Genomic DNA, 16,619 nt, shown 5'->3' on the forward strand with positions numbered 1-16,619 from the left:
TGCTCTGTGCTTGTCTGGCTTCACTCGGCGCCTTGCGTGCCGCTCTCTGCGCAGGGCTGAGGAGCATTTCACTTCCTCTGGGAAGCGAGGGTGCTGTGCTGGCTCTCCACGCCCAGGGCTCGGCGCTGGTGGTGTTTATTACTGACTCACACTGCTCTGCTTGGGAGCCAGGGTGTTTTTTAATTAAAAATGATTGGAATCTCAAGCGTAGGGCACTCTGCCTGCAGGAATGGTCTGACAGTCCTGGGCAGAATCAAACTTTGCTATTTCACTTACGCTGTTTATAACGACTTAGACAAACAGACAAGGCCCGTGTGGGATAGCTAGATTGTCTTCCTTGTCCCAAGGCATGATCAGCATTCCCCTTTGCTTTGCTTAGCATTCCTGCGCAGTTGGGCTTTGGTTTAATTCTTCATCTGTTGATTAAATGTGATTCTTTTTTTACAGGGAATTTTACAGTCGACGTTTACCATATCAAGAATTTTTGTGGCTAATTACTACGGTATCATTAGACATGGTGTAGAGGCTTGAGGGGGAAAGCTGGGCACAACTCAGCAGCACAAACATTCCGCTCCCAAAATTAACATGGTTTGTTTGACTCCAATCAAAAATATTGTGCCAATAGTGCAGAGTGAACTGGAGTTCAAGAGCCAGCAACTCTTCTAATGGAAATGAGTGCTAAGGAGCTGCCATTACTTAAGCCAGCAGAGGATGTTGCATTGGGTCTTAGCATGTTTGTTTTTCCAGAAATTGTCACAAGGACACAAGTTTTGTTTTAACTGGACAGAAAGCTGGGCCAGAGTTCTGTCTGCAGAGCATAGTGCTGCAAAGTGGAAGAAGTGAGTCTGCGCCAGCACAACGTGAGCATATCTCCGAGGTGAGCTAGTTGATTACACAAGGGATGGGGACTGGCTGCCAGCTCTCCTGGCTGGAGAACAGCTCTGGGCAGCAGCAAGGGAGAGTGTGCTGAGAACGAAAATCAAATGTCCAATATAGGGATTGGGGGAATTAGCAAAACCATGGATTTGGGGATCATAACATATGAGTCGGCATTTACACAATCTCCTTCTGCATGCTCCGTAATAAAGTGCCTTGGTATAAGAACTGTAGATAGTCTTGTATCTTTTCTGTAATTGAAAAGAAATCCATCACCCTCTTTTCAACAAGTTTCTATAGGCACAGGAACTTCTGAGAAATCAGCTATTAGAACTTCTGACATTTAATATGTTGTCATTTAGACTGGAATAGAAATAGGGAAGTTTTTAAAGCTACAATTCTCATGGCTAGAGCATAGCTATGTAAAAGTGTCAGACAAAACACTGAGGACAGATAAATTGGATCAAGTTGGATCACTGGATTGGTTTTGTATGTGGTGCAAGCTGTGGAGCCTGTATGTGCAGTGCACATAATCTGACCTGGAAGGCGTGCACAGTGCCCAGGTGCAAACTGCACGTGGGGTTCCTGCAATGAAAGACCTGCTTGCTTGCTTCTTTTTCAGAAGTGGAACATCCATCTGAGGGATTTCCAATGCTACTGCTAGCACATCTAAGCTGCCACATTTAATCTGTATCTGGAGTTTGTACTTATAAATGGCATAAAATATGCATGTGTCTGACATTAATTGATTGCAGGGAATAGGCCTTGAGATGCTGCTGTTGTAGCACACAGCAAAAAGAGGTTCTTGCCCAAAAGTATTTCTTATTTAAAAAGTTTTTTTTTTTTTAGATATTTTTTACTTGAGCATGTTTATGTCTAGTGCTTGAATTAAGGCTTGTTACCACATTACAGTTCTCTTAGGGCTGTTCTTATTGACAGTCATTATAAAATCCTGAGGTCCTGTGCCATATATTAGTTCCATGAGCATGACTAAAACTGCAATGACCAGTTAATGATGTGCCAACGTGATCAGAGGGAGCAGAAGATTTGAACATGTTTTGAAGAGAGTGTTTGCTTAAGGGAAAATAACACCTTGAAATTTGCACAAAGAATTAATATTAAACCAGGAGTATAACATAACCTTGGAAAAAGTATCTGGATATTAGACAGTTATTCAGAGCTCATAATACACTGTGATACTGTATGTGTCTCACTCGGTAGCTAAAATTAGGTTATTATGTAAGGAGACCATGGCGTACATCTGAATAGCTACTGTATTGGGTTAATGATGTCACTCATCTTTATTGAGTCTTTAGCTATTCTGTGGCTTGGCTGGGTTGGGGGGAGACACGGCGTGAATTCAGGAGTCATGAAATCATAGCCAAGTTAAATCTTAGTGAAGTAAACACAACAGAGCTTCTACAAGGAAAAACACAACAACTCTCAGCAGAAGGTCTTCCATTGTGGCTTTCAGGTGACATTGCCACTAGCTGTTATTCCCCGTAAATCTTCAGGGAAAGCACATTTATAACTTTTAAACTAATGATAATAGAATTACAACAATGAATCTATCAGTTTGTGATTGGTTTGGAAAGATCAGATAAGCTATTGATTTTAAAATTTTGATTGTTGACTATGAAATTGGTTTGCACAGAGGTCCTATTGCTGGGACAATTTATGAATTCTGTACTGGATACACTGTGGGTGTGTATAAATAAATATATGTATGCCCAGATGAAGTGAGAATTAAATTTTATTCACACATAGTAATACACCTTAGCTTTCACACTAGATACAATCCAAATCCAAATCAAATGTCTATCATATTTTTCATAAAGTGGTTTATTTGCTCACCTGTTACACACTATAGTGTTTTTTAGCCCCTGGCAGTGGTGTGTGTGCTATACCTTCTTCCACCTAGTTGCTGAGTCTTTTTCTGAATAGTTTCCAATTTTATATCAGGGGACACTGGGGAGAACCATTGAGTAGAGCCTGAATGCAGAGACAACAAGGTTTATTCCCCAAAATTTTGTGTGGCTAAGCAGCTCTGAGCCACGTCAGCAGCTGCTTGCTGTTACAATACTGTTGCTTTCATGTCGAACATCCCTGTTGAGATGAGCTTTGAGGCTGCTCTCTGAAGTTTTTTCACGGGTTTTCTCTTCCAGTGTCCTTGAGAGATGCCACAGACCCTGGCAGAGAGAAACTCTATGAAGAAGAAGCTGTTTATTTCTCAGAGGTGCCCAGACCTGCAGAGTCACAGGACTTCAAAACGCCAGAAATCATTCTTCTGGGGATAACTTGGCAATGAGTGGCAAAGGGTCCATGGTGGAAGCAGGGTGTTGCCTGGTTTGCAGTCCTGGTGGTGCACACATGAGCACCTGTGTGCTGACCATGGGTAAAGCTCTGCTTTTCCAGAGCAGAAAGCAAAGGCTACATTTGGAAACTTGCTAAAAAATTACACCCTTCTTTGAAGTAACTGTTCCCATGCATTTCCTGTCAGGGGTCCTCTGGGCCCCCACACTCTCTCTTCACTCCCTTCTTTTTTAATCCAGAAAGCTGCCTGCTTTGGGAAAGTTTGCTTGGGATTGTACTGTACCCATTTGTTTGCAATGAATGAGAAGCATTTTTCATTTTCTCTGAATTATTGTTGCCAGATACCATGTGTACACATGTTGCAGGCCATCTTGCAGAGGGAGCTGGCAGATCTGCAAAGCTGATGTGCACAGTTTCAGCAACTGAAATGGGCGCCTTTCAACAAGACCACAGCTGAGGTCAGGAAACACATTTATTGCTCTCTGTAAGATTTCAAAAAAGAGGATTTTCTTCAGCTGGATTGAAGTAGTGATATTGCAGCCCAGGCTCCCAACACCAAGCACCTTTCTGCTTTCTCTCTGCACTCTCATCTGTCCCATTTGCTGAGCAGTTTCAGCAGTTCTTGTCAGCACAGGCAACCTATAGCAAGAGTTAGGCTTTTGGGGAACACTTTGAAAGCACATGGGCGATGAGATTAAACAACTTAACACAGTATTAGGACTCTCTTGTCAAGTGATTTTGCTCCTCTTATAGGGAAGATGTGAAAGTCATTTCTACCTTCTGTTGTCTTTACCAGGGTGGTTCTGTGGGGTTTGGCTATCAGAAAGCAGTGGCTTTCTTCTGCTTTGTTTTTTTGTTTCACCATGCCCCAGAATGTGAATATGCATGCTCTAGTTAGCTGTTGCCCTAATTAGTTCTCCCATCAGTGGGCTGATCAAAGGACTTGTCAAGATAGACAAAAACTACTTGCTGACCGGTATTGGAAGTGAAGTGCTAAGAGCAGGTAGCTAAGGATGTCTTTCAAAACCTGCTGAGATATTTTATCTCTGTGACAACAGAGTTCTTTTTTTCAGCTTTGCTGTGTAGCCTGACATGCTGCATGAGATCCACGGGAGAGGTGAGCTGAGCTCCCTTTATTGCTTGCCATAGGAAGTGTTGACTGAATGGATGAGTTCTCACAAAAGGTTTCCGTTTTCCTGGGCTGACTTCTGACAGAGAAACAAATTGCGGAGTTTGACAAAGCACAGGAAAAACAGTCAATCTTTACTGTTCTTCTTAAAATATTTTTATGTGAGAAAGCATAAAAGTCCAAGAAGTGGATTATTTGCTTGAGTCCTCTTGTTAAACAGTTGTCTGTGTGAATCCCTGTAGGTCTAAATGAGGCTGGTAACCGCTGAATCAGCATCTCTTCCCCCTGACCTTTGTGTGCTATTCCTTGGATCAGGCTCAGAGGAGTTGTTTTAACGTGGTCAGCCATGAATTGGTCAGGCAGTTGTAGGCCCCTTCCAGCTAAAACAGTCCATTCTATTCTCTTCTGAGACTTTGGACACAGACAGCTGCACAGCATTGGTAAACCTGTGCACAATGGAAGCCACTGCACATTTACACACTGCCAGTTTGCAGTGTCTTGCCACTGGTAGTAGACTTCTGTTGGACGTGAACGTGGGCAGGTGTTTGCATTTCTCCACTGCATTGGCCTTGTTGTCCATGGTAACTGTGCCTATGCGGAGGGAGGGTGGCAGAGGCTGGGCACAGAGGGCAGCAGCCCAGTGACGTGGCCACAGAACATGTGGCTTCTGCATCTGCATTACTGAGCAGAGCAGGGAAGGGATCTTCTGTGGGGCCTCCTGAAGAAAGGCAAAATAAGCACACATAATGAGTTTTCACTGCTGCTTACAGCTCTTGGATGGGGGTGTATATACAGATCAAGACATCAGCTGGGCCGCTTCTAACATTATTGAGCCAAAGCACTAAAAAGTGAAAAAGAGGCCCTGTTTTAAAAATATGCTATTTCTTGGGGAAAAAAAACAGCCATAAATGTCATCAACAGGCTAGAGAAAAGAAAGGCAATAGTATCAAATGATGAGTGGGACTAGGGGGATGTGTGTTACAGAAAGCAGGTCTCTCTCTCATAAGGAACAACTCTTGACAGTTTGAGAAGAACTGACAATAAAACACATGATTAAATGAGCGCCAGAGAGCAGACTCAGACATAAAACTATACATTTAGTGGCTGTCCTAGCTAAACCATAGCAGTATTTATTGAGTTATAACACTGGAAGTGGCGAATAAACATGACTGAGACCATGTGGGCTCAGAGGGATTACCTTTGTTTTTGAGAGGGGCTTTACCATATTTGCTCAAAAATCTTCACATAGTGTAATTTTGAAGTACACTTCTGAGTCTGTAGTTAATGTCAAAAAACATAGAGGAGATTTATGGTTTATCATGAAATAGGTAAATTAAACCAACAGACAAAACTTTTAATTAACTTTCTTGTCCTAAATACAATATCATCACTGTTGACTCTGATTCTGGAAACTCCTGTTTTCTACTTACCCTTCAGATGGCAGGGTTGGGAAAACAATTTTAGGCTATGAATTATTTCATCTTGTGCAAAAAAGCGTGTCATGTAGGTCACTATTACATCTATTCTAAAAGAACAGACAAAATTTAAAGGGATTTAAATCTCCCTAGAGCAGCCAAGCACAGAGACATCATGACATAGAGGTTCATACTAGCATGTAATACACAAACTTGCTTAGTCAAATATAAACTGCAGTCTGCTACTGAGACTTATTTGTATTGTCCTGTAATAATCAAATATTACTGACACTTAGAAACCAGCCTATGATGTTACCAATCCTTTCTTAACAGAAAATACCTCCAAAGTTCTGGAGAACTTTTATAACTATTCCAAGTTTTGTTCCACCAGTTATCAGAATCAGAAAGGGAGGTTTCTGTACTCCTTGCAAAAATGCCTCATTATCATTGCCTCACTCTGGGTTTTTAAATGAGATTACCACTTGTTGCTGAAATGAAAACAGATATCCTTGATAGGAAAAGCTCTGCTATTAGCAGAATTTGACCTCCTAGATAAACACCAGAAAAAAACTGCTGTAGGACTTTCTTAAGGTTCTCACAAATGTCTGCCCCTTAGCTTGTCTTCATTTCTTCATTGCAGTAGGCACTCAGTTCATGGGGTAGCCACAGAAACTTTCTATTTTGGATATATTTTTTTTATTTAACAGTTTCCCACAGAATTCTCCTGGAGAAACTGGCTGTTCATAACTTGGATAGGTGTACACTTTGCTGGATAAATAAAACTAGCTGGCTGGCCAGGCCTGGAGAGTGGTGATGAATGGAGTTAAATCCAGTTAGTGGATGGTCATGAGTAGTATTCCACAGGGCTCAGTGTTTGGACCTGTTCTCTTCAACATCTTTATCAATGACGTGGCTGAGGGGATCGAGGGCACCCTCAGTATGTTTTCAGATGACACCAAGTTGGGAAGGATGTTGATCTGCTTGAGGGTAGGAAGGCTCTTCAGAGAGATCTCAATGGGCCAAGGCCAATGGGATCAGGTTTAACATGGCAAAATGGCAGGTCCTGAACTTGAGTCACAACAACCCCATGCAATGCTACGGGCTTAAGGAAGGGTGGCTGGAAAGCTGCCCAGCAGAACAGGACCTGGGGGTGCTGATCAACAGCCACCTGAACAGGAGCCAGCAGTGTGCCCAGGTGGCCAAGGCACCCAACAGCATCCTGGCCTCTATCAGAAACAGTGGCGCCAGCATGCTAGGGAAGGGATTACAGCCCTGTACTCAGCACTGGTGAGCTGCACCTCAAATACTGCATTCAGTTTGGGGCCTCACTGCAAGAACACTGAGGTTCTGGAGCATGTCCAAAGAATGGCAATGAAGCTGGTGAAGGGTCTAGAGAACAAGTCTTATGAGTGGTGGCTGGGAGAACTGGGGTTGTTTAGCCTGGAGAAAAGAAGGCTGAGGGGAGACCTTTCCACTCCACCTCAAAGAAGTTGTAGGAAGGTGGGTGCTGGTCTGTTCTCCCAAGTAACAAGAGACAGGACAGAAGGAAATCACCTCAAGTTGCACCAGGGGAGGTTTTGATTAGATATTAGGGAAAAACTTCTTAACAACAGTTGCTAGGCATTGGAGCAGGCTGCCCAGGGAAGTGGTGGAGTCACCATCCCTCGAGGCATTTAAGAGATGTGTAGATGAGGCACTTCGGGACACAGTTTAGTGGTGACCTGCAGTGCCGGGTTAATGTTTAGATGTGTTAATCTGAAAAGTATCTTTAAACTAAAATAATTTTATGATTCTGTGATTTACCCACTTATTTGCTAGCCTGACAGAAACCTTTTTCATGTGATCATCACAGCTTGGAGGGGTGGCCTGTGCCACATTTCAGGATCTCCCTGAACCCCCTGTTTGCAGCAGCATTTGGTCACTGTTGCTTGTCCTTGGGCTACTCCTGTATCTGTTCCACTCCTACTGGTTTGATTCCAGTGCCAGCAATAGATGCCCAGTCCTTGGAGAGGGGTCACAGGTCATTGGGAGAGCACTTGAAGAGCAGCACAAAGGAAGTCAAGATACTCCAAAGTCAGCTCAGGGGCCCACCTTAAATGCCTCTATCCAAACACACATAGTATGGAAACTCAACAAGAAGTTAGAGACGCTCACATGCCTTCAGGACTTGACCTTATTGCCATCAGAGAGATGTGGTGGGATGGCTCCTAGGACTGGAATGCTGAAATGGAAGGATACAGGTTATTTGGGAAGGACAGGTGAGGAGAAGAGGAGGAGGTGTCATCCTGTATGTCAATGACCAGCTGGAGCGCCTGGACCCCCACCTGGGGATGGATGAGGAGCTGACCAACAGTCTATGAGTCAGGATTAAAGGGAGGGCAGGGACAGATGACATGATAGTGAGGATCTGCTACAGGCCACCCAACCAGGAAGACTGAACAGATAAAAATATCCTTAGAGAAATAGGTGCAGCCTCACATTCACAAGCCCTTGTCCTCATGGGGGACTTGGGCCACCCTGATACCTTTTTGGAGGACAACACAGCAGGGAGTAAGCAATCCAGAAAATTCTTGGAATGTGTTGATGATAAATTCCTTCTGTAATTGATAGAGGAGGCAGTGAGCTTGTTCTCAGCAGCAGGGAGAGGCTGGAGGGAAATGTGAAGCTCAGTGGCACCCCTGGCAGCAGTGACCATGAAATAGTGGAGTTCAAGATCCTTACAGAAGAGAGGGGCATGCACAGCATCCTCACTGCCCTGTAAATCAGGAGAGCAGACCTTAGCCTCTTCAGGGATCTGCCTGGTAAAGTACCACAGGGTAAAGCCCTGGAGGGAAGAGGGGCCCAGGAAAGGTGGCCAGTATTCAAGGATCACCTCCTCCAAGCTTGGGAACAATATGGACTAACAAAGAGGAAGTCAGGCAAAAACACCAGGAGGCCTGGTGGAAGCATACAGAGGGTGGAAGCAAGGACAAGTAGCCTGGGAGGAAGACAGAGAAATTGTCCAAGCAGCCAGGGATCAGGTTAGGGAAGCAAAAGCCCTGGTGGAATTGAATCTGCCCAGGAACATCAAGGGCAAGAAGAAAAGCTTCTGTAGGTATGTTGGTGATAAAAGGAAGACTAGGGAAAATGTGATCCCTCTCCGGAAGAAAACGTGAGGCCTTGTTACCCAGGACGTGGAGAAGGCTGAGGCACTCAATGACTTCTGTCTCATTCTTCACTGGTAAGGGCTCCAGCCACACCACTCAAATAACAAAGGGCAAGGACAGGGCTGACAGTATGAAGAACCACCCACTATAAGAGAAGAACAGGTTCAAGACCATCTAAGGAATATGAAGGTGCACAAGTCCATGAGACCCTATGACATGCATCTGCAGGTCCTGAGGGAACTGGTGGATGAATTGGCTAAGCCACTACCCACCATATTTGAGAAGCTGCAGCAGTCCGGTGAAGCTCTCACTTCACTCTCTTGAAGGTGAATGTCAATTCGTTCACAGATGTCCCTCCTGGAAGTTGTGCTAGGGCAAATGAAAAATAAGGAGGTGACTGGTGATGGCCAACATGGCTTCACTAGGGGCAAATCGTGCCTCACAGATTTGGTGTCTCTCTGTGAGAGGGCTACAGCATTGGTGGATAAGTAAAGCACCGCTGATGACAGCTACCTGAACCTGTGCTAAGCATTTGACACTGCCCCGCATGACATCCTTATCTCCACATTGGAGAGACGTGTGTTTGACGGATGGACCACTTGATGGGTAGGGAATTGGCTGGATGGTTGCATTCAAAACGTTGCAGTCAATGGCTCGATGTCCAAGTGGAGACCAGTAATGAGTGGTGTTTCTCAGGGGTTGATTTTGGGACCAGTGCAGTTTGACATCTTTGTCAGATAGAAGGATAGTGGATAATTGAGTGCACCCTCAGCAAGTTTGCAAATGACACCAAGTTGTGTGGTGTGGTTAACATGCTGGAGGGAAGGGATGCCATCCAGAGGGACTTTGACAGGCTTCAAACATGGGTCCATGCCTACCTCATGAGGTTCAACAAGGCCAAGTGCAAGGTTCCCACAATGGCTCGGGGCAGTCCAAGGTGCTAATACAGGATGGGTGATGAGTGGATAGAGATAAGCCCTGAGGAGAAGGATTTTGGGTGCTAGTGGATAAAAAAATGAGTCTGAGGCAGCAGTGTGCACTCACAGCCCAGAAAGCCAAACACATCCTGGGCTGCATCAAAAAAGTGTGCCTAGCAGGTCGAGGAAGATGATTCTGGTCCTCTACTCTGTTCTCGTGAGACTTCACCTGGAGTACTGTGATCAGCTTTGCGGGCCCCAGTGTAAAAAGGTCATGAACCTGTTGGAATGGGTCTAGAGGAGGACCACAAGGGTGATCAAGATGCTGGAGCACCTCATCTATGAGGGCAGCCTGTGAGAGCTGGGGTTGTTCGGCCTAGAGAAGAGTAGGTTCTGGGGAGACCTTATAGCAGCCTTCCAGAACCCCAAGGGGGCCTGCAGAAAAGCCAGTGACGGGCTCTGTCAGGGAGTGTAGGGACAGGATGAAGGGAGTGGCTTTCAACTGAAATGGAGTGTATTTACATTAGATGTAAGGAATAAATTCTTCACTGTGAGGGTGGTGATACACTGGAACAGGTTGCCCAGGGAAGTTGTGGATGCTTTCTCCCTGGAAGAGTTGGATGGGGTGGATGGGACTTTGAGCAACCTGATCTAGTGAAAGGTGTCCTTGCCCATGACAGAAGGTTTGAACTAGATGACCTTTAAGGTTCCTTCTAATCTAAACCATTCTGTGATTCTACAGCTTTGTGAGATGGAGGTTTAGTGCCAATAGAGAAGTGCTTGCTTGCATTGTACAGAATTAAATTGCCCCAGAATACAGGGGAGCTCAGAAGAATAAATTCGCAGAGGATGTTGGGTGCCTTCCCAGGGAGACAGACCTGCCAAGGGCTGTTGGACACTGATAAAACATCTGGCTCAGAAAGTTCCTAAACTGCAAATCGCTGGAGGTTGGGTGGGGTTTCCAGGGAAAATACCACTCCCACTTTGCATTTTTATAAAAAACCCAGCTGGGGACCACTACCAGAGATGGGTAGTGGGAGATCTTAATTTTTGTCCTGTCTGTGCAGCCACTCTCACCACCGGAGGACCTTCCTAGTCCTGTGGGAAAGGATTCTCTAGCTTTTGAAATTCAGAGTTATCCAAAGCTGACCTCTAAGCTCTGGGTTTTTTAAAGGAAATTTTTAATCTCTAAGACCAGGTGCTAACAAGGAGTGCCTGTTAAGCCCTGTTGGTATCTCAGAGTGGGATAATTTTAACCTGAAATAATATTCAACATGTTTACAGCATCTATGATGCCAGGGATTAATGTGGGAGTCATGAGACTGTCAAGGAAGAGAAAGCTGTGGGAGAGCACCTATGAAGAGGGAGAAAAGCAACAGGATAAGAACACAGTGAAATGTTGTGAAGCTCTGGAAATTCCAGGACACCTGATATAGGAGAAGCTTGAAACAGAAACAAACAGACTAGGGGGATTGTACAAGGATCCAGTCTTCATATTTGTATATGAACATTGCCAAGAAAGTCAACAGCTTTGATATACTTATTTACGCTCCTGAGAAACTGGAGTGACTCCACGACAGTCCATGGAGCAGCTGCAGTGAGGGCGTCGGTGGCTTTAGACCTGTTGTGACCACCTGGGGAAAAAGTGTGTAGCTCTCGGCCAGGAACTGCTGTTTGTATCTTCCCTGAGGTAGCAGAGAAGGAAGCATTCCTCATCCAGTGTGTTGGCAGACAGGAAACCAAAAGTCTGGGGCAGCGGGAGGAAACCTGCACCTGTGGCCCAAAGCTGGGATTGCCGTCAGAAAGCCTGAGAAGTTGCCTACAACAGCTCAGCCCTCTGGATAATTATAGCAGCCCTTTGCAGCTTTCAAAAGCCCGTTGTGTTCTTTGCCATTTCTCCAGCTGCAAAGCAGAAAGGTTTTCACACTTGTGACTTTGGAGAAAATGGAACAAATGCAGCAGCTTCAAAGTGAAAAAGCCAATGGCAGGTGAAGATATCTTGGTGCTGACCTCGAGCACTGGTGCTTTGTGCCTGCCCAAGGAAACTTCTCAGCAGCAGGTTGAGCAGAGCACTGTTTTTCTCACTGGCTGCTGAAAAACACTGGGATTAATACTGCTGGATTATGTGGTTCGTTTGGCTACTTTTATTGACCCATGAATATACCTACTGTATAATTTATTGTAACGTCAGTAGTTCAGTCCTGTGATGTTTGCTATAGAAAATCTTCACTTTAAGCCAGTGGGAAATTTTGCAAGGGTGAGGAGTGAAGGCCTGGCCTCTGCTTCTCCTTTTTTCTTTTCCATTGCAACACAATTAACCTTTTCATTAGAAGAGCTCTGTTCCAAATAAGCAAACTTCTGAATGTCTATTAGTGAGCCATTTCAAGCTGTCTCTTGCTTTGGAACAAAACATCTTTGTTCCAGCCATGCATGACATTTGAGGACCTATTTATACAATGTGTCAGCTCCATTTGTTTTCTCATCCTGATGCTTTCCTCTGTACTTTTGGTTAGCCATCCAGATTGCAAGGAGCAAGGCTGTTGCTGGTTTCTGTCTGCGCTGTTCCTGATCGAGGCACTGGCTGCATTTGCCCTTTCTCCTCTGTTGCAGGCAGAGGTGAAACAGCCCAAAATCAAACACATTTTTGTCTACTTCGTTCTCTCGGCACTGAGACCACCACCTCCAGGCAGCTGTGGGTTGGAGCGCACAGGGAGCTTGCAGATGGACCTGGTGTTACCATTTCCCTCTCGATGCCCTGCCTGTGGGTGACGCTGCCAGCGGGAGGTACTGGCTGCAATCCTTTCTGCTCGAGATGACTCTCTGCAGGCCAGATTTCCAACCTGCATCACTAAATATGCCCGCCTGAAAAATACCTGTTTTTCCCTTAGTTGTTCATAATTTGTCCCAAGTCTCTAATCAGCCCTTCTTGCCTGACAGCACAATGCTGATGAAACAAAACCCAATGTAAAATTGAAAAAAAAAAATCCTTAGCAAGAGGTCAAGTAATAAAACTTAACGTCCTTCTGATTTTAGTATTGGGTAAGTGTAAATAATTATGGGGTTTGGTCCATCCTCTCCCTTGTAAATAATTTATCTTAATCTGAGACATGTCTTCTCTTCCCAGCAGAGACACGGGGTAGTGCTGTTGCTGATACTCGAGGAGTGACATCATATATGTCCCAGTGATGGCACTACCTAGTGACAAATGAAAGCTTAAGTCCTTTTTGAACCCTTTTCTTTTCTTCAACCTGCCAGCTGAGGGTTTCAAGCTGCTTTAATGTGTGCAAGATGTCAGAGAAATACACCAAGACTGACTTTAACCAGAAAATGAGGCTGAAGGTGCTAGCTCTGGTGAGCCCAGGGTTGCCATGGCAAAACTCTACCTGCCGACTGCAACATTATCCTCACCTGAAAGGGTGGGAGAGGAGGGTAAAATAGCTCCAAGCAAGCAAACCTGCTCCTGGCAGCTGTTAAGTGGCCCACTCAAAGCCTTTGATAAGGCCAAGCAAGCCTTCAGTGTTGGCTTTGTGCTTCCCCACCGTGTAAGAGGATACAGAAGGCTTGGGCCATAAGATCAGAGTTTCATCTTTAGAGCACCTCACAGTTGTGTTTTACATAGACAGCCCCTCCAGCTCTTGGGAAAAAGCACGATCTCTGCTGAACATGAAGCTGCATGTCATATTCATACTAAACACTTAACATTTGCCCATTCCACCAGGCCGAAATCAGCAGCCTTTAGGTATGGTGGATGGGCTTCTGCTGCAAGGAGTGGAGGAGGTGGAAGGCGAGGAGAAGCGCCTTCAATACCGTGTGCTTCAAAAGCAGCACTTGTGAGCTTTGCTCTGTGTTCCAGCGGCTGGGCTAGGGCTGCGTGCATGGCCTCGGTCGGCACAAATGAAACCAAGGCATCCATATGCTGTACATTAAGAGAAGGAGCGTTTGATCTCCTGCTCGCTGGCTCACTGCTCAGATGCTTCCTCTTCCTCTCTGTAGCAGTTTCGAGGAGTACAGAGCCCGGTGTCAAAACCTATGAGTCTGTTTTATTGGCTCTGTGGTGGGAACTGCAGCACTTAACACAAAACAGTTGAGAAAATGTTGCTGGCCACAGTCACAAAACCTGCCTTCATCTTTTCCATAATGGTGGTGGAAAAGAAAATTCCTCAAGTTGTATTTTCCTATTTAAAGACGAAGGAAAAAGAACTGCCAAAGTGAATGAAATTTAGTCTAACTGATGTAATGCCTGGGTTAGCAAAGCAAAATGCAAATCTCCTTAAAGTGCAGGAACCTGAGCTGTGCATAGTCAAGGCCATCATGAACTGCAGCCCTGCATGGGCAAGGGGCAGCTTGGGTAACACCAGGCTTCAAGCCTGCCACTGGGTTCGTTACTGTGTTACTGCTTCCCATGCGTTTTTGAGCCATTCATTGCAGCGGCCCATGAATGTTGTGTTCTGCTAAGAAGCTACAGACATCTCTGACCCACATGAAAGACACCAGTGGGACAGGAGAGGAAAGCTCCAGTGCACAGAGGGCTTGCTGGCTCTTCAGCATTGTCCCACGTGGGTTGGGAACTGGCAATGCTGTAACTTGGAAGTGGTACAATGTGGAAGACCAACCAACACAACCAGGAAACAATAGAAATGAGTTTTATTTTGTAAAAAGTTATAAAATGAATATTGTACAAAAATAAAGTCTGTAGAGAACTTTGGTTGATTAACACAAATGATTGAGACATAAATCGCAGGTGAAGTAAAAAACTCCAGAGAAGCACACTCCTGTCTTCAGTAAGGTCTAAAAAATTTTTAAAAAATCACAAACTTTACCCTTTTGTATTTTGAACATAATGATTTGCTTTAGTTGCAGCCTCTTCAAGCTGCACAGAAAATGCTATGGGACAAGTTTTCAGCAACCAGGCCAAGAGAAAGCCCTCTTCCGAGTGCTGCTGCTGGTCAACCACCCAGCAGTGCTGCTGACCTTCAGCTTCGCAGGCTTTTACTGCCCAAAACATACTGATGCTGGTGGTGGTATCAGCTGTGACACCCCTTCCAGGCATGGAGGGTAAGGTGTCCCTGTGGCAGGGTGAGAACAGACCCCTCGGGGGGGCTCTGGGGCTGTCCTTTGTCCACCCAGGAAAGCAGTGGAGGTCAGGGCTGCATTCCATTTCTATAGCTGGTGCAATTTTCTATGCCTGTTCCAGGCATTTATGACCTCTAGAGCTCCCTTCTGTGGTGCCTTGAGGGGTCCAGGCCAAAATGAATATGGAGAGCCATTGCATGTGTGAGATAAATGGTCAGACCATTAGGGTTTGGTTTTTTTATTCATTTATTTTCAGTAGGGATTTTTTCTTCTTTCTGTTGTTTTTGTGGGAGTTTATGCTTCACTGGTTACCAGGTATGTCTAGTGACATGCACTGCTGCTCCTTCAGGAGAAAAGTCTCCAGAATGAGAGCTTGCATTAGCAGTCAGGTATGAATGCCTTTGCTGTACAACCTCCCGCATCCTCAGACTCTTCTGCTGTGTGGGTATGAATCAGTAATGTTACAGCAAATTATATAAAACACTTTGGTTATTTAACACAATTGTTTACCTGCAGGCTATATTAAGTCCAGGGCTAACTAGTAAGAGGGACTTAACCTCTTCTACATGGAAACAGAGAAGGAAAAGCTTAAATATAACAAGAAATTATAGGGCTAAATGTGATTATTTTCCATTTGTCAATAGTTATAGGAGGTCAGTCGGCAAAAAGTGTGAGAAAAAAATGTGACTACATTTAAAATGTGGCTAGAATTAGTTTTCTAAGAAATAGCTAATGTTGAGCCAAGTCCTACGACCCTCACTGGTCCAGAGCCGTTGCTGCTCCTGCACGTGTGTGACTGCAGTAATTTTCAAAAGTATTAATGAACAGAAGTAAGGGTTGCAGGCTTCGGCGCTGCATTTTCTAGAACATAATCAGGATTTTGTTTAAAAGAAAAAAGGTAAAGTAAGTGATTTTTTTGCATTCATGTTAACACTTTCAATCAAAAGCATGGACCGTTGCTCCCAACTTCATTGTCTCTCTGTATCTTCCAAGCACCTTCTACTTTGGCACCTTTAAAAAGAAACTTTAATAAATAAGGAAAGGAGACTTATTACTGAACTGTAATAAATAACAATAACTTAATCTTAATAAATATCTTCTGTATATTTATGTCTCTGAATGGATGCATTGCATCAAGTAGTCTCTGCTCACTCACAATGACCAAATAGAAATGTAGTTAAACAAGTGACGTTAGTCCTTTGTAAACCTAAGGAAATACATTTTGTATAGGCCGGGCTGTTGTTTCTCTTACTGTACTAGGAAGAAGTGCTTAAAAACTCAACTTGTTTTTGTAGGTAGCAGAAGAATGAAATTCTACACTCATTTTGAAGAAATGCAAGATGGAAATAACAAAACTTAACCAGTGAGTGGAACTGCTTTGCTTCGTCTTGATACTGGCCCTAGAGAACTTGAGCCTGAGAATTTTAGTATTTGTCCAATGTCATCTTACTTACAAGGTTAATCTTATTATAGCTTAGAAGATGTCCTAAGTGCTTAGGAACCACTCTTCAATGAGCAGTAGCACAACGTGTCTTTCAGTAAAGCTGAGGGCACAGGGCATGAGTAAGTTACTCCTAAGCTACTTCGCAGCTACGCTTCCTTGCACAGATAGTATAAATACAACACAGCACGATATGGCAGGGTTGTGTTTTTAAGCACATTCCTCATGGATCCGGGTCTCAGTGATGGTGGGCTGTGTCAAACAGGAAAGGGAGCACACATGCCATCCAGCCATCGGCATCTCCACCTG

This window comes from Merops nubicus, unplaced genomic scaffold, assembly GCF_000691845.1.
Source record: "Merops nubicus isolate BGI_N331 unplaced genomic scaffold, ASM69184v1 scaffold15161, whole genome shotgun sequence".
Taxonomy (NCBI): domain Eukaryota; kingdom Metazoa; phylum Chordata; class Aves; order Coraciiformes; family Meropidae; genus Merops; species Merops nubicus.